Below are 22839 nucleotides of genomic sequence, written 5' to 3' on the forward strand. Positions count from 1 at the left end.
ATTAGCAGCAAGGCCAGCTAGCTTAGAGGAGCTCACAGAAAACCCTCTTATCTCCTGGAAAAATAAATATGAGAAAATCACAACAAAACTACACCCGAACAACAGCTGCCCACCCTCCCAGAGCAATTTTCTCCCCTCACTTGTGTTGTATCTCCCTCCCACCTCCACGAATGTACTGAAAATTCTCCGAAGTACCAATTCTGGGAAACTGATTTCCCAACTGACACGTTTACTTTGGCTAGCCTCTCATTTGTAGATGCAACCTGAGGTACAAGGGTCAAGGCTAGAGCCCAGCAAAGCAAGTGACGATTGTGACGCCCATTCTCCAGGAATGCTTTGCAAGGTGAACAGAGGGTTGCCATCTTCACCAGGCAACGGCGAGGACATCAAAAGGCAACGAGTTTTAGCCTTTTCAGGTTTAGGCTGCTCTAACTCTTACACGTTCTTTACTACGAGCAGTCCAGGAAAGGGACCCTCACTGGCTAAGGGACGTGGGTGGGTGCTGACCTGTGACTCTGACAATACCAGGCCCATGAAGTGTTGGCTGCCCTTCCCTAAGAAGCAATCTCAAAAGATACCAAACAAGTTACCTACCTTAGGTGTACCCTATTCTTTGCATCATTATCAAATGGTCCAAAACAACTTCTCTCCCTACTGGTTTCACTGAGCAGAAGCCAGTGAACTCTATTCTTGGAGGTGACAGACTCTTGTTTTCACACCCTGGTGCATCCAGCACAGCCCCCCGCTGAGCTGAGGACAGGCCTTATCCTCTGCAATGCTGAATAGCTTCTCTTTGTTTTCCCTTCTGCTTGGTTTTCAGTATCTGATTACTTGCTGGTTATTACGCTTGTAAATCAAACAACTTCAAGGAGAAACAAAAGCAAGTTAATGGGTCAACTGCCCTTCTGCCCACCACGTCCACCACGCTCCGTCTCCTTTACCAACAGACCCCCTTCTCTTCTTCCCTCCTCCTTCCCCAAGAAATAACAATGACATTATTTACAAAACAGCTTCCAAAGTGTCAAGCTTTAAAGCCTTTCAAGTGAGTTTTTTGACTCTGGGGGTGGGGGGTGGGGGTGGGGGGATGTAAGATAAGAATCTGCCCCTCAAATGATATGAATAATAATAACAGTAATCTTTTAAAAACTGCCTAATGGCAAAGGCTGTTAAAGCCCTAGAGAAGAACAAATTTTTAATTCTGAGAAATTCAGAGGGTGGTTGGTTGAGACATTCTCACACATGCATGCTCCAGTGATGCTGGGGGGGTGTGATGCTCACACAAGAGCTCCCTGAGCACACGCTTACAGGCCTGGTAGAAATGGGAATTATGCACACTGGTAACCCTGGCGACATACAGTTGACTCATTTACATCGGAAGGTGAACACATTTGCCCCAAGTAACAGATAAACATATTAACGTGGATTGTAACTCATAGCGCTGCAGAGCTGGGAAGGGTCTAGAGATCATCTAACCCAACTTGCTTATGTTACGGAAAAGGAAACTGAGGCCCCCAAATCCCAAGTTAGTGGCCCTGCCGCCCCCAGCGGCAGAGCTGGGGCTCAGATGCTGCTTTCCTGGCTCCCAGTCCAGTCTGCTTTTCTCGCAAGCCCCCACTTGCCTCTGAACTTGAGTGAAACGATTCTGTTATCTTACAACAGACAGAAAAGCAATGAGGGAAACAAGATGAAAAAAAAGAAAGAAAGAAATGGAAGCAGAGAGAAAAGGATGGAAGAGATAGAGAGTGACAGAAATTACAGGAGGAAATCTCTGTCTGCCCCTATCTGTCTCCATCTTCCTCTGTATCTGCCTGATCCCATTCTCTTCTGTAACCTGTCTCCATTCTGTCCTCCACACATTGGCTCCCAAAAGAGCACAGCATTATTTCATTTCTTCTAAATACTTCTGAGGAAGGCCTGCTCATGGGCAGCAGCTGGCGGGGCTGGGAGCAGTCAGAAGGAATTCTCCAGGACTTCTGTGCCTCGCCCACCCCATGCCCACCCCCTACCCTCTCCACTGCCAGCGAGGACGGAGGTCCTATCATGTAGGCCTCCAACTGTGGCTCATGGGCACCACCTGAAGCTGGTAAAACTGCAGAATCTTGGGCCCCACCCAAACCTAAGGGACCAGAATCTACATTTTAACGAGATGCCCAACTGATTCATGGGGACTTTCAAGTTTGAGAAGCCATGACGTGGAGAACACTGGAAATGTTTCTTCAGAAGTACACCTCCTTCAGTCACAAACTTTCTTCCAGGCCCAAGGAGGAAGACAAGTCAGAGATTTTAAAGACTGAATAAGATCTCCAGTCTTTTAACTGGTAAAATCCATCCTGGGACCCGCCTCAAGAGCAGATACATTCATTTTTCCACCGTTCATTCCATGGCACTTGTGGCTTGGTCCTTTCTCCCCAGACTACTTGTCATCTGTGACAAACTCTCAAGAATTCCTATAACAGGTTGGGTTTTGCAAAATCCAAAGGGATGTAGATTTCCAATATTTCCAGCCACTCCTGAATCAAAAAAGTATAAACAGCAGGCAGGATTTAAATACTGTGAACTTGCCAAATTCTGTGGCAAAGCAGATCTCCTTCCACGCCTTGCTGACAAGGGGGGACTCGGGTGGTACCACGTTGGAAGATGTGGATGGTTCCGCTGCTTAGAGAAGGCAGCCAAGATTTTCTCATGAGTAGCCTTGTTGCAAAATCACAATAAAAATTAACAGGAGAAAATTTCCAGGTGTCACTTCCCATCAGGGAGTAACAGACAAGAAATAAGATGCATCTTACATGAAAGCATTTCCAACTTTGAAGCTGGTGAGAGAATATTGACTTAAATCTTTCTTTTTCCCAAGTGTGATGTCATCCCATGTGTCACATTAACAACTGTTAAATAATCCCTTTGCCACCATCGGAGAATAATAGCCCTGCCCTGTGATCTAAATAGATACGATTGTGAGAGCTACCTTGCTTACACATTTTCAGTTAGGCTGCTCTAAATAAGATTTCTGAAATACAACAGAGGAGGAGAAGGATACACATAAAAGTACAATGAGTAAGCTTTAAAGAGAGAGAGAGAACCAATTCTAGAACATGCATCCTATGGAGAGACACTGCCAATGTGCGATGTGTATAAAGCATTCTACGCCCTTCACAGATTTTATTTCATCTGCAGACTTTGCCAATCACTTTCACATTTATAGCTGCGTGCAACTCTTCATAATGCAAAATCTAAAACAAAGGCCAAAACTTCTACCCTAGAGAATCTGAATTCTGTTGCTTTCCCTTCTTTCTTACACTCTCTCTCTCTCTCTCTCTCTCACACACACTCTCACACACACACACACACACACACACACACACACACACACACACACACACACCACTGCCATACTAAAACTCTCCTGTGCCCACACATGGTGCCACGCCTCAACACACAGCCTCAGCCACCACGGCTGAAAGCAAATCTCACTCCCACGTTGGATTCCCCCTTGTCACGTGGAGACGTTAATCTTGGCTTCTGGATTACAAATACTCAGAGGGAAGAAAAAAGCTTCAGAATGAAAGCAAAACCCCAAAGTTACTGCTTCACTCGTTGCAGTGACACCATAACAGGACACACACACACTCACACACACACACACACACACACTCACACACACACACACACACACTCATGCCCACACAGGTTTCCTGTGCCTTCAGAGTTTATTTTTCTCTATTTTTTTGGAAGGTTGAATCCAGTACCACAACAATGAAAGTCTGAAGCAGTTCTAATCTGCTTCATATTTGAGCTGGCTCTGGGCAATGCAAGTAAATCGTTGGTGAGTTCCATCCTGCTATAAAAATCAGCGGACCTGAGCTTGAAGTCTTCTTTTCATAATGGGCAGGCTGACGGTGGCCACAGCCCAGTTCTAAAGACGTGGGATATTTTGTCTCTTCACAAGAAGTCTAGGGGACACAGCGAGGAAACATACTTTAAATAAGGAATCAGCCCTCTGAACTGGAAGGCAACCCAGGGAAGGGAGTGTTTGGTTTTGTGGTTTCAAAACCAGTTACAGGGCTTCCCTGGTGGCGCAGTGGTTAAGAATCCGCCTGCCAATGCAGGAGACACGGGTTCAAGCCCTGGTCCGGGAAGATCCCACATGCCGTGGAGCAACTGAGCCTGTGAGCCACAACCACTGAGCCTGCGCTCTAGAGTCTGCGAGCCACAACTACTGAGCCTGCGCTCTAGAGTCCCCGAGCCACAACTACTGTGCCCGTGTGCCACAACAAGAGAAGCCACCGCAATGAGAAGCCTGCGTACCACAACAAAGAGTAGCACCCTGCTCGCCGCACCTAGAGAAAGGCCTGCGTGCAGCAACGAAGACCCAATGCAGCCAAAAATAAATAAATTTATTTTAAAAAAAAACAAAAACAAAAAAAAACAATTACAGCGCAGGGATCAGGCAGCTTCCCAGCTCCTCCACCAGACTGCCTACACCAACAAGCTGGGTGGGGCTTTCCTAGATGCACCTCTTTCTTGAGAACGAGGGGACAGTCTACAAGAAGGCTCTTGATAGTAGAAAGGATTCCTTTGAAAAAGGACATCTTTTATTTCCACATCTGTTTCTTCTCACAGTACGGTCTGCAGTCACATCAGGTCTTACAACATATTCTGAAAAATAATTTGGCACTTTCCTCCTGTAAGTCTGAATACATAGAGAGAAAAGGGCTTATTTTTACTACCTCTTTCAGCATGGACATGGATGGAGGGAACACTCCCCAGCTGCCTCTATATAAGAATCTGTTATAAACAGAAAGGGGGTGAATGACTTTTGATGGGAAAAAAAAGGACACCGCTCCCAAAGAAAAGGGTGTTAATTAAGTGTTTTCTAAAACTGCAAATCCCTGTCTCTGCTTAAAGCAAATGAGGCATCAATGCTGCAAAGACCACACTGGGCCTGTGGCACAGAATGTCTCCAAGTGGAAGGAGAGTGAATGGCCCCTTCACGTGGCTATGGAATCTTCTGAAATGGTCAGGTTTGGTCTTCAAGTTCAAGCTACTGGGACATGGAATGAAGCAATGGTGGACACTCAGTCACAAACAACTTAAAACTTTTACATGAATCCCCAAAAAAGGAAGAAAAAAGCAAAGAGACCTTTTTTTCTAGCTGCTAAAAAAATGACCTGTCCTTGCTCCTGGCCTTCCTCTCCTCACATTAGCCAGCATCAGTGGGGTGAGCTCCCTGAATGGAGAGGTAATCAAGCTGAAGGTGTGCTGCCATGGAGCTCAAGTCACTGAAGGAGCCATACAACCTCCATCACCACATCCTGTACTCCCTGGCTTATCCCCAGCAGCAGACCTCCCCTCCTTCCCTCTCTTCCTTGCCTCCAAAGCTCAAAGGTAAGGGAAGTAACATCTGCTACAAGCACAGCCCAGTTTTTTGTTTCCAAATATAGTGCTAAAGAGAAACTTAAAATGAAATCATGTGCAACGAAATGGCCCTTGTGAAGGAAACACCAGTCCCATACAATGAATGCTTTGTACCACCTGCTAATGGGGAAGGGGAAGATACAAAAGCGACAGAGGGATTGCTTAAATGGACAGGTAAGTTTCCCAGACAGTGTCAAGGAAAATACCTTGATGAAATTAGGAAGTTAAATTCTGAAACTCGAAATGATATGAAAATTTTAAATCCTTATCACATTACATCATAATTAGATATAACATCTAAGTATTAAGTTAATATAATTTAAAAAGCTTCATTTTTAAAATGTTTAAGTGCATTTTGTTTATTTCTTTGGGGTTTTGGTTAACTGGAACGCTCCAATATGCTGTCTGGCTCAAAAGTAAAGGCCACTGCATCTTTGTAGGACAGTAGAGCCCTCAAGCTAGATTTCTCAAGAAGTACTTCAGCCTCCCCCTCCATTCGGCTCACATGACTGTCACCCTTCCCAGGGATGCTGCCCCACCAGGAAGGGGATTCTACAAGGCCCCGAGTTTCCTGAGGCTGGACCTGACCAAGCAGGAGCAAGCTGGGCACCGAGAACTCCCTGGTCTACCAGGGCGACGTGGGCTGAATGTTTGTGTCCCTAAAGCTCATCCGTTGAAGCCCTAACCCCCAGAGTGATGGTATCTGGAGGTGGGGCATTTGGGAGGGAATGAGGTTTAGACGAGGTCATGAGAGCGGGACCCTCATGATGGGATTAGTGGTTTTATAAGAAAAGGAAGACAGATTCCTTCTCCCTCCCTCCCTTTCTCTCTCTCTCTCTCTCTCTCTCTCTGCCCTCACCCCTTGGTCAACAAGAAAAGGCCACGTGAGGACACAGTTAGAAGGTGCCTGTCTACAAAGTCACCAGAACCCAGACCTGCCAACATCTTGACCCCGGACTTTCAGCCTCCAGAACCATGAGAAATAAACATCTGTTGTTTAAGGCCCCCAGTCTGTGGTACTGTTGCAGCACCCCAAGCTAAGACACATCTAGCTCTGTCCCTCCCCCTACAGTCAGCCAGCTTCTCCAGAGGTCACCCCTAAAAGTAATCCCCGCCTTAATCACGCCCAACTGATCTTTACTTCCTTCCTTCTAAAGATCACGGGATTAAGCTTCTGACTTCTGGGAGGGAAATACAAAAACAGAAAGTGTGTGTGTGTGTGTGTGTGTGTGTGTGTGTGTGTGTGTGTGTGTGTGTGTGTGTGTGTGTGTGTGTGTGTGTGTGTGTGTGTGTGTGTGTGTGTGTGTGTGTGTACACTAGGCAGAGAACACCCTCTGTTTCAAAGACCAATTAGGAAAATATAACAGCCACAGATGTGCTGCCACGAACATCATTCCGGAGAGAGGTGCACTCCCAGCCGCTCTCCAACTGTGCTTGGACTCCTCTTGAGTTATCTTTCTAACATGTGTGCTGTCTGGTTCTTATAAATATCCTCTTGAGGAGGGTGAAAAGGTCATCCTGATTCACATCGACAAAGCCAAGAGGGCATTTGGCTGAGCTTGTCTCCATCAATGATCTACTTTTGAAACCTCCCAGCCACAACAAGCCTCTTTGTTATTGAAGTGAGATGTTTTTGAAACATGGAGCCACAAAAAATATACAAAGTCTGGGTACATCCAGACACACAAAATTCTTGCACTTGACAATGCAGTTACATTTCAATGAAGTTAGCGTGGTGAGAGCTGGCAGGGCAGAGAGCAGACGGATGGAGTCCAAGTTGAGATGTAATTTTCACGCTACGTTCCCCCTACTTGTCCCTAAATAGGGCCCATTTCCACACACCTGGAGATTGTAGCTCTAGACTACACTAGGTATTAAGCCTTGGTTTTCTCAAGCTTTCCCAAGGTCGAAAGCATCATGACAGATGCTATTACAATGAAACCACAGTTACCATGGCCCCCACATGCTGCAGTAGAACATCGAGGTATAAGGAGGAGAAGGTGTGGTCCAGAGAAGGAAGCTGAGAGAAGAGAATGTTGGACAAGAGAGAAGTGCTGAGGAATGTGGGGTGTGTGTAGGCCCCAGTCCTCCAGGGAAAGAAAGGAGAAGGCTTGCTGGGTAGATGGGGAGACTAGGGGAAGATTAAAAATAACCCTAAGTGGACTGGGCCATCAGAAGTTTCTGGAATGTACACAGGAGGGGGTGAGGGAGAAGATGTAATTCCACAGACATGGGAACATTTGCTGCATCTTCTAGATGATCCTGTCGCTGGACATGAGGCCCCACAGGCTATGTCCTTAAGAGGGACAGTCAGGGCCTTAAGAGTGTCCAGTCAGGATGGTTTTATCGGGTCAGATCTACTGGGAATTACTAACATCTTGTGTGACAAAAAAGTAAAAGTAGGGCATGAACTCCAGGGCAGGGACCATGCCCCGCTTGTCCTGTGTCTACAGCACCGTGTCCAGCATTCACAAGCCTTCAGCTCTTGGATGCTCTCAATTCTCTCTTCTCTGTGGCCCTGCAACTCCCCATCTCCCTGTTCTCTCCTCTATATTCTGATTTTTTTTAGTATGCAAGAATGGCCTTGTTTCTGCCTGCAAGATAACCTGAGTGCTCTCCAGACCCACTTCTCTCTGCCTCCAAAGATGACTGTGATGGTGGTCATTGATCCCCAGATACTTCCTGACTTACTGGTGGTTAGCCTGAGTGCTTCCTGGTGGTGAACCCTGAACCATCACCCAACTCTGATGGTTGCTCTTTAAGGAATTCCTCACTGGCAGGTCAGGGAAACCTTTCTTTAACCTTAGATGTGGAATGCTGATGGATATAATCACGCTTGATAGCTCTGGGCACAATTTCCTCCTTGGTCCATATGGGGCCCTTCTCTTGTCTGACTGTCTTTCTGATTCTGTTTTATCCATCTTCTTTGTCTCCATTTATTACCCCATTAACTCCTCCCCACAGGCGATTATTCTAATGTGTTTAACATCCATCTTTTTGTCCGTATCCCCTCTTGCACAGTGTTTATCGCTCTTCGGTATAGGTATACTTTTAACCTACACAAATGGTTCGTACTGCACTTTTTATCCGTTTCTTACTTTTTTCAACCAGCATTATGTTTTGTTTTAAACTTAAAAATTTTTGCAATTTTTATTGGTAAAAATGGTATCTCATTTTCCTCTTTAACATGTTTCTTTAGGAGTTCAGCTGAGCATCTTCTCATGCAGATCTTAGATTACATATTACATATTCTTAGTCAATTTTTCTATTGGGTTAATTTTTCCCTATTTATTCATTTATTTTTAATAGATCTTTATTGGAGTATAATTGCTTCACAATACCATGATAGTTTCTGTTGCACAACAAAGCAGCATTATGTTTTTAAGAGAATTTGTGTTTCTATTGTACATTGAGTCCATTGCTTCTAATCGCTGCGTGGCACTTAGATGACGTTGATCTACCGTGTATTACCTGGCAGTTCTCCTGGCGACTGACAGATAGTCTCTCTCAGTTAACACAACAGTATGGTAACTTATTGATATGAACATCCTTACATACTTCCCTGTCCAGAGCAATGTGAAGATTTCTCTGGGATATACACCTAGCCATGGAATATCTGGGTTACAGTTTATGCAGATGTTTTATTTACCTAAGTAGTGCCAGATTACTCATGAAAATGGCTACAGGTCAGTCAAGACTCAATTGGAGGTGTATGAGAAATCCTAGATAACCCAAATCCCACTCTCCACCATTAGCTGACATCATCCATTTTTCTTCTAATGTTTTCCAGTTTAAGTTCATGAGAGCGAAATCTCATTGTCCTTATTTGCATTTCTCTGCTTATTAATATATATGAGCATTTCTTTATGTTTATTTCCTTTTAGGTTTTCTCCTTCCTAAAATGCCTGTTCATAAATTGTTTTTCTATTGGAGTTGATTTGCAGGCCTTCGTTCCATATTCTACATCCTGTCATTTTGAGACACTGCAAATACCTTCTTCCATTTGAGTCTGTGTCCATCTTTGAGTCCTCTGTTCTATTTGGCGTATATGTCTGTAAATACTATTTGTATTACTACAGCTTTGTTGAATGTTTTACTATCTGAATATATAAGTCCCCCATTTCACTTTTGTATTTCTTTTTATTATTCCCTTACCTATTTGTGAATCTTTCTTCTTTTGTAAATTTATTGAGATCCTGAAAAATAATTCAGCTGGAATTTTGATTGACAGTGCATTGAAATTATATATTAATTTGAGAATTGCAAACTTTATAATATTAAATTGTTCATCCAAGAACATGATATTTATTGATATTATTTTCTTTGTCTTTTATTAGAGTTTTAAAGCTTTTCCCCATGGAGGTCTGATGTAATCTTGGTTAAACCAATTTCCAAATATTATGTTGTTTTTGTTACTATTGGAATGGCATCTTACTTTTGTAATATATTTTCTGGATGAGTTAAATGTGAAAAGACCAGGATAGCCATAGCAGGAAGTGAAACTGTAACTCTGTCTAACTTAATTATTCCTTCCCACTGAGAAGGGGAGACGGTCTTCCTGAACCTAGCCCCTGCAAGGAGAACACCCCATCTGAAAGCTCCACCTCTCACATTTCTCACTCTCTCTTCAATCCCCCTTGTTTTCCATAGTCCTCTTCAAGTCTCCCAACATGGAGCACTCACTTCTTTTCTCTGTAAAGTCCAGCCCTCTCAACCAGTGGAGGACTTCTACCCCTTGATTCACTCTTGCTTCTTGCAAATGCTCAACTGCAGCTGATACAAGCGGAGGTTGGGGGCATGAGCAGAGCAGGGGATGAGCTCCAGTTCTGTGAAGGAGAACAAAATTGGGTGTCCAGTTCCAGTTTAATATCTTAATCACCACCAGGAAGCACTCTGGCTAACCACCAGCTGGTTTCCTTAGTAATTGCAAAGAAGACCTTGCCAAGTCAACACTGGAGACATCAGAATGTTATTTCATGTGAAGAAAGGGCACTCCCATAGTAAATGTGACTTTGACCTTGCCCCTTTCAAAATAACGAGCTCTGGCATGATGGTACGATGGAGCATTTTCCTCTTTCCTGGGCCAACGTATATCGCAACAGCCATCTCAGCAGCTATAAATGGCTCTCTTCCCATCATCCTCAATGGACAGCACTAGCTCTGATTAAGTTTTCTGGTTTGCTGTGTTTTGATGCCCAAGAGCCCTCTCGTAGGTGGGGTGAATGTGAAGGAGCAGGGACAGTTTAACCTACCACAATGTCTCCTGACCCTAGCAACACTGTGGAAATGATGGGATCCAAAACTTCCGTTCTCTCTGCCATTCCAAGATCAACCTAGAAAAGACTACACCCTATAGATAAATTTCTACAGGCTTTGAGGGGGCAGTGGTGAGAATACAAAACATTCCAGGTCCCAAGATGAAGGTCATTCCAGGTCAAAATGAAGTTTAGTTGCAAGGGAATTTGATTGTTTACAGTTTTACCAAATTCCCCGTTACTTACATGTAAGCTGGGGTCGCTCTAAACCTGAAGAACATTCCCCTTGTTAAAGATATTAGCTCCATTCATTCCCACAGCTGTTCAGTGCTCCTGTGCCTTCAATCAGACCTTTCTCCCTCTTTTCCCCTCCTTTAATCAGAGACTCTCAACTGTCCACATTCAAACCACCCCTGGTTTGAGAACCACTGAATTAGAGACACAACTTCAAATTGTAAAGTTTACAGTGAATTTCAACAGGATTTAAAAAGCCAACCCTTTCAGGGCCCTTTATATGCCCTTGTTTTCACAAGAGAATTCACCACTTCCTGTCCTAATCACTGTGTACTACCCCCGGGGAAACACACCCATCATACCCAATTAGGCAAAGCCAGGAATCTCAAGGAATCCAATTCTCTTCTCCTTCCTTCCTCTCTTGTGCTGAACTGTGGCTGAACACAGCACTTTGGTGCTTAATTATCCTCAGCCTCATGGCTTTCCTTAAATCTGCTCACACTTTACCTCTGCACTTAAGTTCAAAACCCAACGGTCAGCTCCACATGGAGGATGCGCGCCTGGTAGATTTTTTCTGGTCTCTACTCACAGAGAGGTCCTGCCTCAGGAGTTCTCAATACATATCCAACTAACAGGATGACTCAATTTCTAAAACTTTCATGCAACCCTTCCACTCAAACCCAGTTTCTTGAGCGAGCCATTTCATTAACGGGCAGGGAAGAACCAGAGACAGAAGCCGTGTTTACATGTGTACTTTAAGTCAGTGCGTCCCTACGTTTCCTGTATCCCCTGAGTTTCACCTTTTCTCTTTGAATAGAGGATTCCTTTTACACATTTTACTGTCACATAAAGATTTACTCACACCCAAGTGTGAGGGGGAAACACACTCCAGCCGCCATAATGTGTGCCCAAGGAGCGATACTGTAGCCCCGAGGATTTTTAAGCCCCCTGATGAACAAACCATTCCACGTTCACACAGAGAGGTGCATTATGTCTTCAGCAGCCTGCAAGGGAGAGGCCCTGCTGAGCGGGATGGAGAAAGTGCCGCAATTAATTGGGAGAGTTGAATTAACATTCTCTCCACCATGTTCCCAGCACAGGGCTCCTGATGGAACTACTGGAGAAAATAACCAAATAACGGGGAGGGGGTGTGGAGGAGAAAAATTTCTCATTAAAACCCCCATCAAGCCACTTTAGCACCTCTTTTTCCCACAAGGCATTGCTTGGAGGGCAGAACGCTACACCTGTTGCACACTATTATCGTAACAGGTCTCTGCTCTGTCCTAAAACCTGAAATTATTTGTTTTCCTTGGGAAATTTTTGTGTGGGGTGTGTGAGTTGAAAAGCTCATATGCTGGATCCTCAAAACAGCATATGTTTGCACTATAGTATCTCAGACGATATGCATTTCTGTATATGGGCACACATATATTCATACCGAGACAGACAGATGTGTGTGTGTGTGTGTGTGTGTGTGTGTGTGTGTGTGTGTGTTTTATACAACAGAACCAGGACTCATAACACATACCAATTTCTGTCCATTTCTTGTTTTCTTTCTTTCTTCATGTTGGGATGAAAAAGAATTGGCTATTTCTTAAAAGTGGGCCTTAGGAAACCTCTCTTCATACAAAGATGGCTGTGATAGCAGACGCCTCACCTATTAGATTGTATGTGCCGTCCTCCTTTCTGGAACTGCCCTCCACCCTCCTGCCCTGGTCACAGGGAGCTCCCAATTGTCATGTCTGTTCAACATGGTCCCTTAGCCCCAGCCAAGCTGACTGGGACAAGAGTAAGAACCAGACCCATTCCAGATCAGTGAGCATCTCGAGTTATAGACCCTGGGACTCTGGAATAGGAATTAAGGGGTGGACGCCAAGGTGTGTCTGTGTTTTCCACCATGTGGACTGAGGTGATGATGAAATCATCCTGCTGAAAGGAGGAGGAAAATAAAAGAAGCATACACAAAGAAATGGAAAAGGAAGATGCAGGGAGATGGCTGCCTGGGTGCCCAGTGGCCCAGAGCATCCTGCCTCTGGGGCCAGCCTGTCAAGGTGATTTCTGAACTCATGGAGCTAAAGTCCTTTCACTGACGTTCAGGGCCAGGGAAGAAAGGTCAGGAGAGAAAACCCCGCTGAGGACCCTAAGAAGGGAATCTTCCTGGGAGAAACACTCCTTTGCTTCCTCTATTATTCCTACCTCCTCTAACAGTGAACTTCTGGCAACAAAACATATCATCAAACACATCTTACTCCGGGTGAAAGTATCAGTGTCTTGTTGTCATGATGAAATTTAACCCATATCAGAGTAACTACTCAGAAACTCCATGTGCTATATACTTAAACGCTTTTACTGAGAAACCTACAAATATGAAGCGTAGGAGGAAAGGCCAACTTTTTTGTGAACATACCCAAGATATTCCTAAATATTGATGTTTACAAAAGTGAGGTCATTTGAGTGACACTGAAAGGACTGGCTGACCCCCAAATGATCACCCACCCTTTCTAACTGCCATGCTGCTACCTGCAAATTCCATCATTACCATCATTCCTCTATATTACAATCAGTCCTCTGTTTCCAGAAATTTCCGCTTAAGGTGTAACTATCATGTGGAAGGTTTTACACACTAAACCAGTGACATAGTAGTATGGATTTACTCTTCAAATTAGCTGCTTGATCTTTTAAAAGCTTGAGGATCTGGGCTGTCAGATGGTAATCTTTAATGGGTGAGAAAGCAGATTCCCCTCATGTTAGAGAGAATTACAGAGTCTCCACCATATGTCTGAGATTCTCCTGGTGATACATAATGAACGTGACCTGTTCCTTCCTTAAGAAACCAGAGCAGGCAGACACAGAACAAGTACAAGACATCGCTATACATACAAGTGACGTGCATACTTGACACAATAAAAGCACCTGGGATGGGATGGGGGAAGTACGGAGTTTCATACATAAGACATAGGTTGGGCTGAGTCTTGAGTACAGGTAGAAGTCCATCAGGACACCAGCCTGTGCACACAGGTGGCATATGCTAAGGAGACCTTCAGCATGAACTTGATGTGGCTTTCCATCAAATAGAAGTGAGGAGAGGCTGGAAGGAGTGGATGAGATTGAGATTACTGGGGCTGTATCATAAAGGCCCTTAACGTATACAAGGGAATTCTGATTTTTTCATCAATATACACACCTCTGGAATCTTTGCTAACTCAATACGCTAGCTGCCAGCCAAGGTGAAATTAGTGGAGCTAACTGGAACCATCAAGAGGGCTGTTTCTGAATTCTCACAAGGAATGCAAACGGTGCTCAAAGGAAAGCCAGTTGCTCTTTCTCTCAGCCCTTCCGAGTCCTGGGCCCCAAGCCCCAAGGTCACAAGTACTTTCTCATGAATTTTTCTTTCTCTCTTGTTTTGGTTATTATAGGGGTTATTACAAATACATATGGCTTCCTATTTACAACACTTATAGCCCTATTTCCAAAATGACTGACGTTTAGGTAATTTTATGGTTAATACTTAAGGGTTTTTCTGTATTAAAGCTCAACTGAGTACCTCATTCAGGCGTGCTGAGGCCCACATCTGTGTGATGCTATCCATGGCTATATCTGCAAACATAGCAAAGTTCATGTTAGGGTGAAAAGCTACTCACTTTTGCTCATAATCAAAGGATCATTTAGGGCTATTCAAAACCAATCTTTGCAGTACATTTTGGAGAAGAAAAAATGATTTTTTTTAAAAAAGGATACCATGGACAAAGCTAACAAGCAACAAATTGAAAGCAGATATTTGCAATGTCAAAACCAACAAGGGACTACAATCTAGAATACATATAAGTAACTCGGGACTTCCCTGGCGGCACAGTGGTTGGGAGCCCGCCTGCCAATGCAGGGGACACGGGTTCGAGCCCTGGTCCAGGAAGATCCCACATGCCTAGAGCAACTAGGCCCGTGCGCCACAACTACTGAGCCTGCGCTCTAGAGCCCGCGAGCCACAACTACTGAGGCCCCTGCTCCTGGAGCCCATGCTCCACAACAGAAGAAGCCACCGCAACGAGAAGCCCGCGCACCACAACGAAGAGTAGCCCCCGCTCGCCGCAACTAGAGAAAAGCCCGCGCACAGCAACAGACACCCAATGCAGCCAAAAATAAATAAATAGATTTATAGAATATATGTAAGTAACTCCTGCCAACCCACAAAATCCAGGCAGCCATTCTAGAGAAAATCTAGCAGTACTCAGACAATGTAAGGACATACACATTCTGTGACACAGCAAACCAGCCTCTGAGTCTTAGGGCACATATGCCACGAATTCTTGCTAGTCAATAAGGGGACGTGTTTGAGGATGTTCACCTGTGTCTGTGGTGGGGGAGTGGAGGCAGTCACTGTGGGAACAGATGAGTGAAACAGGGAAGAGGCGCAGAGCAACGAGGATGCCTGTTAACGTGCCAAACAGAACGAGCAAGAAGCAGAGTGAGGTTTCCTATGCGCCATTTACGTAAACGCAGAACATGTGTTCACAAAACAGAAATCCATGTTCTACAAGAGTACAAGCAAATAAAGTAAATACATACAAACACATTAAACCGACGGCCTATGGAGAGGACAAAAGTGGGGGTGGGGAACGGGAAAAAGGAAAGCATGCCATCCATCAGGAGATGGGCCTTCTTGAACAGACCAAGGACCACAGTGTGCTGTGACCAGGACTCCGCACCTGAGGCGCAAAAACAAACAAAAAGGAGAAGGGATGCCACCGGGGCCTCAGGTCCTTGAAGAGAGCGTGCAGTGGGCTCCCTTCTGAATCCCCGACAACAGCCAGCCCCCATGTCTTATCTTTGGGCCACGTCTGCTAGTTGGACAATAGATATTTGACTGATAGATGCATAAACAAATGGGGGAATAAAAGGCATAAACAAATCTAATGGAGGGTGGCCAGGAGACATGGAGCCACTCTCCATAAATAAAGAATGATTGATGCTCTCTACATGCCAGGCACCATGCTAGACCCTGGGAATGAACTGAATGATGAGTGAGACAGGCCCTGTCCTCCTGCAGCTCTGCTGAGTCAGGGAAATGGATGAGTTAGTAGCAGTGATAACACTGTGTTGATGGCTACGATAAAGATCAGCACAGGGGACCCTGGGGTCAGTGAAGAGGGGCTCCTAACCCAACTGTGGAAGTTCAGGAAGACATCCCAGAAGAGACTGATGCCTGTACTGAGTCCCAAAAGATAAGTAAGAGTTATGCAAGCAAGGAGGAGGGAGGGAGGGGTGCATAAGAGGCAGTAAAAATCACATATGCAAGGAGGCCTGGGGTCAGAACAGGTATAATAACTGACACCTGTTTCAGAAGGGCCTGTCTTCCCAGCCGTAAGATATACCACAGCAGTTGCTTTAACAGATGAAGCTGCACAGCATTTATTAGTGTTCTCGAGGCATCTTTATCAAACAAAGAACTGATCCCTGGGTAAGGAAAGAAAAAGCCTTCAATTCTCTTTTCAGAGCAAGCAGATGTGCACACCCAAGTCGATTTTGCCCAGAGCTGTCCACCAGGAGACAAGCACTTATCACTGTCCTGTGAAATCATCTCAGCTGGACTTAAGAAAGAGAGAGAATTCCGAAGAGAAAGGCTTTCAACCTGCCAAGCTAGTTCACCTTTCTAGAGTTTTCCTTTCATCACATGATTATAATCCTTCGTTTATATATCGGCAAGGATGCTTACACCTGATACACTTGACACGTCTCACTCTGGAAATGTTACCATGTGTATGTAGGGCTTTGAGTTTGTACCGGCTTGATGAGCTAAAACTAAGAGGCATACAAATGCCAATGCTAGAAACATCTTCCAGGGGTTGAATGTGCATCAGCGTCCCCTGCAGGGCTTGTCAAAACAATGCAGATGCCTGGGTCCCACCCAGTGGGGCTGATTCAGTCGATCTCAGCTGGGGTTTGAGAATGTGCATATCTAACAAGTTCCCAGACAAGCTGATGCTGCTGGTCTGGGGACTGCATCTGAGAACCACTGAACTATTCTCATTTTACTGATGAAGAAACTGAAACTCAGAGAATGTAGGGGAAAGAAAACCTACACTTCTCCTCCTGTGTCTCTCCTTCACTCTCACACGACTACCACACGCACACCACTTCTGACACCAGATGTGTGGAGGTTTTTCCCACACCAAGCAACTCCACAACACCAGCTGGGCGTCCTACAACTTAATTCTGACACTCTCAACCTGGAGCTAGCGTCAGATCCCACAGGTTAAGGACTCAGTCCCACAAAACCGGTCCTCCCTGCCCCACTTCAAATGCCAATAGCAATGTCACGGGAGCTTCTGACCCATCGGCTGTAAACCGGAGACTCCCACAATCCCCTCTTCAGGTTTGATTCATTGACTAGAGCAGCTCACAGAACTCAAGAGTCTACTTTACCAGTTTAGGATGAAAGGATATGATAAAGGGCATGAATGAACATCCAGATGAAAGAGACGCATAGAGCAAAGTATGCGGGAAGGGGCACAGAGCTTCCATCCCTCTCCCTGGGCATCACATACCACCCACCCCCTGTACCTCCACGTGTTCACCAAGCCAGAAGTTCTCTGAACCCCACACTTTGAGGATTTTTATGGAGGCTTCCTCATGTAGGTACCATCAATCATGAGCTCCATTTCCAGCTCCTCTCCCCTCTCTGGAGAATGGGGGAGTAGGGCTGAAAACGTGCAGCTTCTAATCAAGGCTTGGTCTTTCTGGTGACCAGCCCCTATCCGGGAGCCCACCAAGAGTCCTCCCATTAGAACAAAAGGTACTGTGAACACCCAGGAAATTCCAAGAGATTTAGGAACTCTGTGCCAGGAACCGGGGGCAGAGACTAATATATATATTTTCTATTATCTCACAGCAAGGGACATACATAAGATCACACAAATTTTTGGCGACCCAATCCAGGTCTTAAGAGAATATAGTAAATGGGAAGTAGAGCTACAAAGATTTTTGAATGAAGGCCATCTCGATTAGTGGCTCACAGGCACATATGAGACATCTTATCTGGTTCTTACAACCCACACTCGACAGCACTTGGAAAAGATAAAAACGTGTTCCTGCAGATCCGCTCACAAGAGCCTGCCCCACCTGTCGGCCTTCAGTACCTACATGAGGATGGCTGCTTCAGCCTCCCACATCCCCTGAAACCCTCTGAGGCACAAAGGAATCACTGCTAGCCTCCCTCTCCCATTGTGCCCCTGCCATCGCGCAGGCGGCTTTCAGGGAGAATGACGGCCATGGCAGTTGGAGGACTTGCAATGCTTTAAACAAATGGGGGAAGGAGGGAGAACCATACAAAAGCAATTGCAGGCCTGTTGACCAGCGAAGGCTTAATGGGCTTAGAGAGAAAGAGCAGGAAGTCTGTGCTTTCACTCTCACTTGTCAGCATCGTGCTGAAGAGTCTAGATGGATAAAGATTCTGGTTTGTCACCCTTGTTTTGTTGTCCATGCACCCTGATTCTTTTTATGGGGAATTTGACGGGAGAGGAAAAGTAAGTCATCAGTGGGGGCCCTTGCCATCAGCAATGTCAGTTATTGAGTTGGAGGCCCATTGTTTAGGCATTAGGAGTTCAGAGGGCAAGTCTCTTTGACTGTTTATTACAACTCTGGCCCAGAATGCTCTGGATATCTAAAACTATTAACTGAGATTTCATAACCAAATTATTTCTAATGGACCTCATAATGATCTATGATTACAAAGATGGAAACAACTTGCTTTGCAAGAAGCATGATTTTGAATTCCACCACAACAGTAGTCCTATCTCATGAGTAGTTCTGTTCAATGAGATGTCACAAGAAAATGATACCAGCCGGGGCTGCTAAAGAACTGCTGTTACTTTAAAGCTACGAGTTCTAAATTTGCTTTAGGTTTTCTTTCAAAGCTGCTCAGATACGAAATTTTTCTCCAGAGGTTTTTGGTTACAATATGACTTAAGAGGAGGATTTAAGTATTTCATTCCAAGGAATCCTAGTTTTAGGTGACTAGCTGGTAACTAAGTAAGCCATGTAACAATACACACTTCATTTTACCGTAGAGCGGTATTTTGTGAAATATCCGTGGACTACTATTTAGGCCAATTTGCAGCCCAATTTTGAGAGCTGATATTTGGTGGATAATCATGGAGGTCTGACCACTAGCCTGAGCTACAGCTCACCTGATCTCCTATGGCCACTGCTGAAAAGGGTGAAGGAATCAGGACCAATTTGCTCAATGCACGAAGGTCTTACGTGTTAGAAGCTAGGGCTTCCAAGGTTCACTCCAGAAGGTCAAATTCTCTTTACTGCGCCTTTATTTGATTTTAATAGCCTAGTTCAGAATTTTGAGCAGTGGAGGCTCCCGGAACAGCAGCAGGCACCACGATGACCCACTGCCTCGTACTGTGCTATAGAGAGAGTTAAAACCCCCCTCCAAAGTTAAATCCATTCCTGTGGTTTACATCCTTCACCCTGCCCTCCCTGACCACAACAGAGTACACACAGGCAGAACTCTGATGTGATTTTAGGTTTTCAAGGGTCAACACCTGACCACCCAAGACTTGTGTAAAAATGCCCCGTTATAAAATTCTTTACACATTTGTTTTGAAATTGTGGGAATGGCTGATTTACTCCCAAAGAACGTTTGGAGATTCTCAGAGCTATGCAAGGATCCATAATTATCAACAATTGCTAAGACAGCTTAACCCTTATGTAAAATACGATGCATACAAATGGGTTTATCTGGAACCAGTTCACACTGTTGAACTTGAGTCTGGTACGGGTTTATCCCCAGGCGGTGCTCAATAACAGACAGTAGCAAACACCTTGGCTATAATATGTCTTCCTATTTGGTTGGTTTGTTTTTATATCTTTGCATGTTTAAATAGGCAACGGGAGTGCTAATTAAAATGCAATCATGCAGATAAATTATACCACGTTTCTAAAAGGTAAAATGAAAATCCTTTTGATTTCAAAATACTTGTGATATTCAAGGCAAAAACACAGTGTGATACTGAATACAGAGAAACCTTTCATGATGAGTGCATGTTTAAAACCAAACTTCTTTTTTGTTTTGGGGGTTCTTTTTAGATGTAACAAATTAATTATGAGTAATTTCTTATGGGAGTCAAGACTCAGGGTTTCTAATGCAAATGTTCAAGCTGTAGGTCACTCTGAACAATTTGTACTGTCTGTCTTCTGCCTGTAAAATGGGAAATGTAATGTGTATTTCAAAGCCTACTTTGGTCTAGGAGCAAGGGCAATCCCTAAACCAGTGATCAAGGCTCCCCCAGTGGATTTTCTGTTCCATCTACAGCTTGCCAGCTTTCAGGGGAACCTCACTGCAAGAACCAAAGATAAAAACAATATGCTGATATCCAGCAAACTATTTCATCTCTCTAAGCCTCAGTCTCCTCTCCTGCAAAATGGGCCACAGGAAGGCACTGCTAACTGCTTTTGAGATTAGAGACTGATTTGAGAATCTGATGAAAGCCATTCGCACTGTTCCCAAAACAGCAGGTGTACACATCCCCACAAAACCGTACCCATGCATCCAATGATCCTCTGATGCCTGTCCCTGGACCTCCAGTGAAAAACTCCAGGTCTTTACAGTGTTGAGATTCCACATTCTTCTTCCAAGACCTGTTCTGGGCTCTAACCTGCTCCTTTACTTACTGTTCTCTGCAAAATTAATCTTTCCCCCCAAAAAAATCATATAAAAATTCATCTTTGTTTCAGTATGAGGGTATTTTGCCCTGTATACCATTCACAGTCCTGGATGTAACTAGAAACCATGTAAGCAATACAACTAGTTGAGTCTAACTGAAAGCGTCAGATAGCCTGGGAGTTCTTATGCACCCACTCTCTCCTTTTGGAAGGCATGTATTGATACTTTATCCTGGGCCTTCCCTTCAAGGTCACAGTTTCACCGGCAGATTCCCACCGCGGTACATTTGCAGTCCCAGGCTCAGACCTGCTCAGACCCGCTCTCAGCCTGCTCTGGTGCTGCCTGCATGCTGGGTTCTCACGGTTCCAAAGCACACCCTGAATTGTCCTCTCCTCTTTCCAAGTCTGTTCTAGGACAGCATTTCCCCTGGAAAGTATCAGAGAACAATGTGTTCTGTGGCCAAAGGAATCTGGGAAATTCTGCATCTTGGACACTCCCAAAGCATTTTCTCATGTTAAAGGCACTGAGAAGTCTTCATAAAGATACCAACTTAATTTTGTTGACCCAATATTTTTAAAACTTATGTGATCATAGAATAATTTTTTTCCTACGACATTATTGGAAAATAACACTTAGAGAAGCTCAAAGAGCTGGTTTCTACCACAACCTCAGTCAATGGACTCTCAGTAAGCTTAACCTAGATTCTGTTTACCGGCTTCATTGGTCATTCCTTTCAGCTAAACATCTTTGGTCTTTCCCAACTTTGCTTGCTGGTGTTGTCAGGCCACCTGGGTCTATTCTCTTCCACCAGCAGTTCATAGCCACCCCCCTTTTTGAAACTCACAATGCACATTTGCATATAAAAAGACAGACATCATCCTGTCCAGGAAATGGCTCTCCTTGTCTCTTCTTCAATAGAGACAATGTTTAAATAGAGTCTTAGCAATTTGGAGCTGAGTGGGCTTTAGAGATCCCCCAATCATTCTTCTAACTCTATAAATAAGAGAACAGACCTGAGAGGTTAATTGACTTGAGAGAGATAAGACAGGAGCCTAGATTTTCTGATCCCCAGTCCAGTGGCCCTAGGAAGTGGCTTAAGCTTCCCAGAGGCACATGAGATGGATTCACACCAGAGAGTAAATTTACTAATTTACAATGAGGAGTGACATGTGTCTGGCACAAGACCAGTTATCTAGAGAGAGAGAGATCTACCCAATGAGTAAATTATAGTTGGATGCTTCCTAGATAAGCGTGGGCTTAGAGAATGAAGAGTTAGACTTTTTCTAGGAAATGATGTACTGGAGAGAATACTGGACTGGGAGTTAGGAGGCTGATTCTAATTCTAATTCTCCCACTACGAGATCTTAATGTCACTGGGCTTCAGTTTCATCATTCAATAAATGGTAGGAGATTAGACAATTATCTTTACATCCCGTCTAGCTCCACACTTTAAGATTCTGTGAGTCTAAGTTCTTTCCTTTCAGTTACTCTGCCTTTATATTTTCAGCATCCCTTTTTATATGTTAATACACAAACCCCTAGCCCTTGGTCTGAGTGTCTTTCAATTCACAATCATTCCGTTTGGGGAGTGGGTCCTTTTTGTCCTATCATGGGCATTAGATAAATCATCTCAAGATTCTCGAATAAAGGGCTCTTTGAACAAACAAACAAACCAGGTATCCACAGCAGCTGGCGGACCTAGAATAAATATTAACATCCCCCTCTCTTCCTGGAACCCCTGTATTAATGTAGTTCCCCACACTCACCAATATCCATCCATTCTCTTTCTACTGCAAGACCTAGAGCTCCCAGGGAAGGCAAAGCCGCATTGTGAAGTCTAGACGCCTCCGTCTGGTAGTCTCAGCAGCTTCCTGCAACACCAAATCAGTGTCATTAGCTACAGATGATTATGGCAGGGTCCCCTAATTCAAGTCTGTGATAGTGCCTTTAAATCACAACAACTACTAAATTGCTTCACTTATTTAAAGAATGTCCACTGCCCCTGGGGCCTCTGGGCATGGGCACAAAACACTGCTATCAGGAGTCGTCCACGGCGAATCTCAGCAATCAACTAGCTGCTCATCATCACACTTTTACCAGCAACACCAAGTACATCAACAAGGATGAACTATAAGAAACATATGGGGCTTCCCTGGTGGCGCAGTGGTTGAGAGTCCGCCTGCCGATGCAGGGGACACGGCCTCGTGCCCCGGTCCGGGAAGATCCCACATGCCGCGGAGAGGCTGGGCCCGTGAGCCATGGCCGCTG

General features: G+C 44.6%; 1 long non-coding RNA gene across 1 annotated transcript in view; it reads right to left on the reverse strand.

Annotated features, from left to right (window-relative positions):
• LOC307193301 overlaps positions 1-22839 on the reverse strand; it is a 386923-nt gene that overhangs the window by 342971 nt on the left and 21113 nt on the right. Inside the window, exon 2 of the long non-coding RNA XR_013830291.1 lies at positions 22338-22442. This is a non-coding gene — a long non-coding RNA (uncharacterized lncRNA). The remainder of the gene's footprint in view (positions 1-22337; positions 22443-22839) is intronic.

Source organism: Stenella coeruleoalba, assembly GCF_951394435.1.
Source record: "Stenella coeruleoalba genome assembly, chromosome: 10".
Lineage (NCBI taxonomy): Eukaryota > Metazoa > Chordata > Mammalia > Artiodactyla > Delphinidae > Stenella > Stenella coeruleoalba.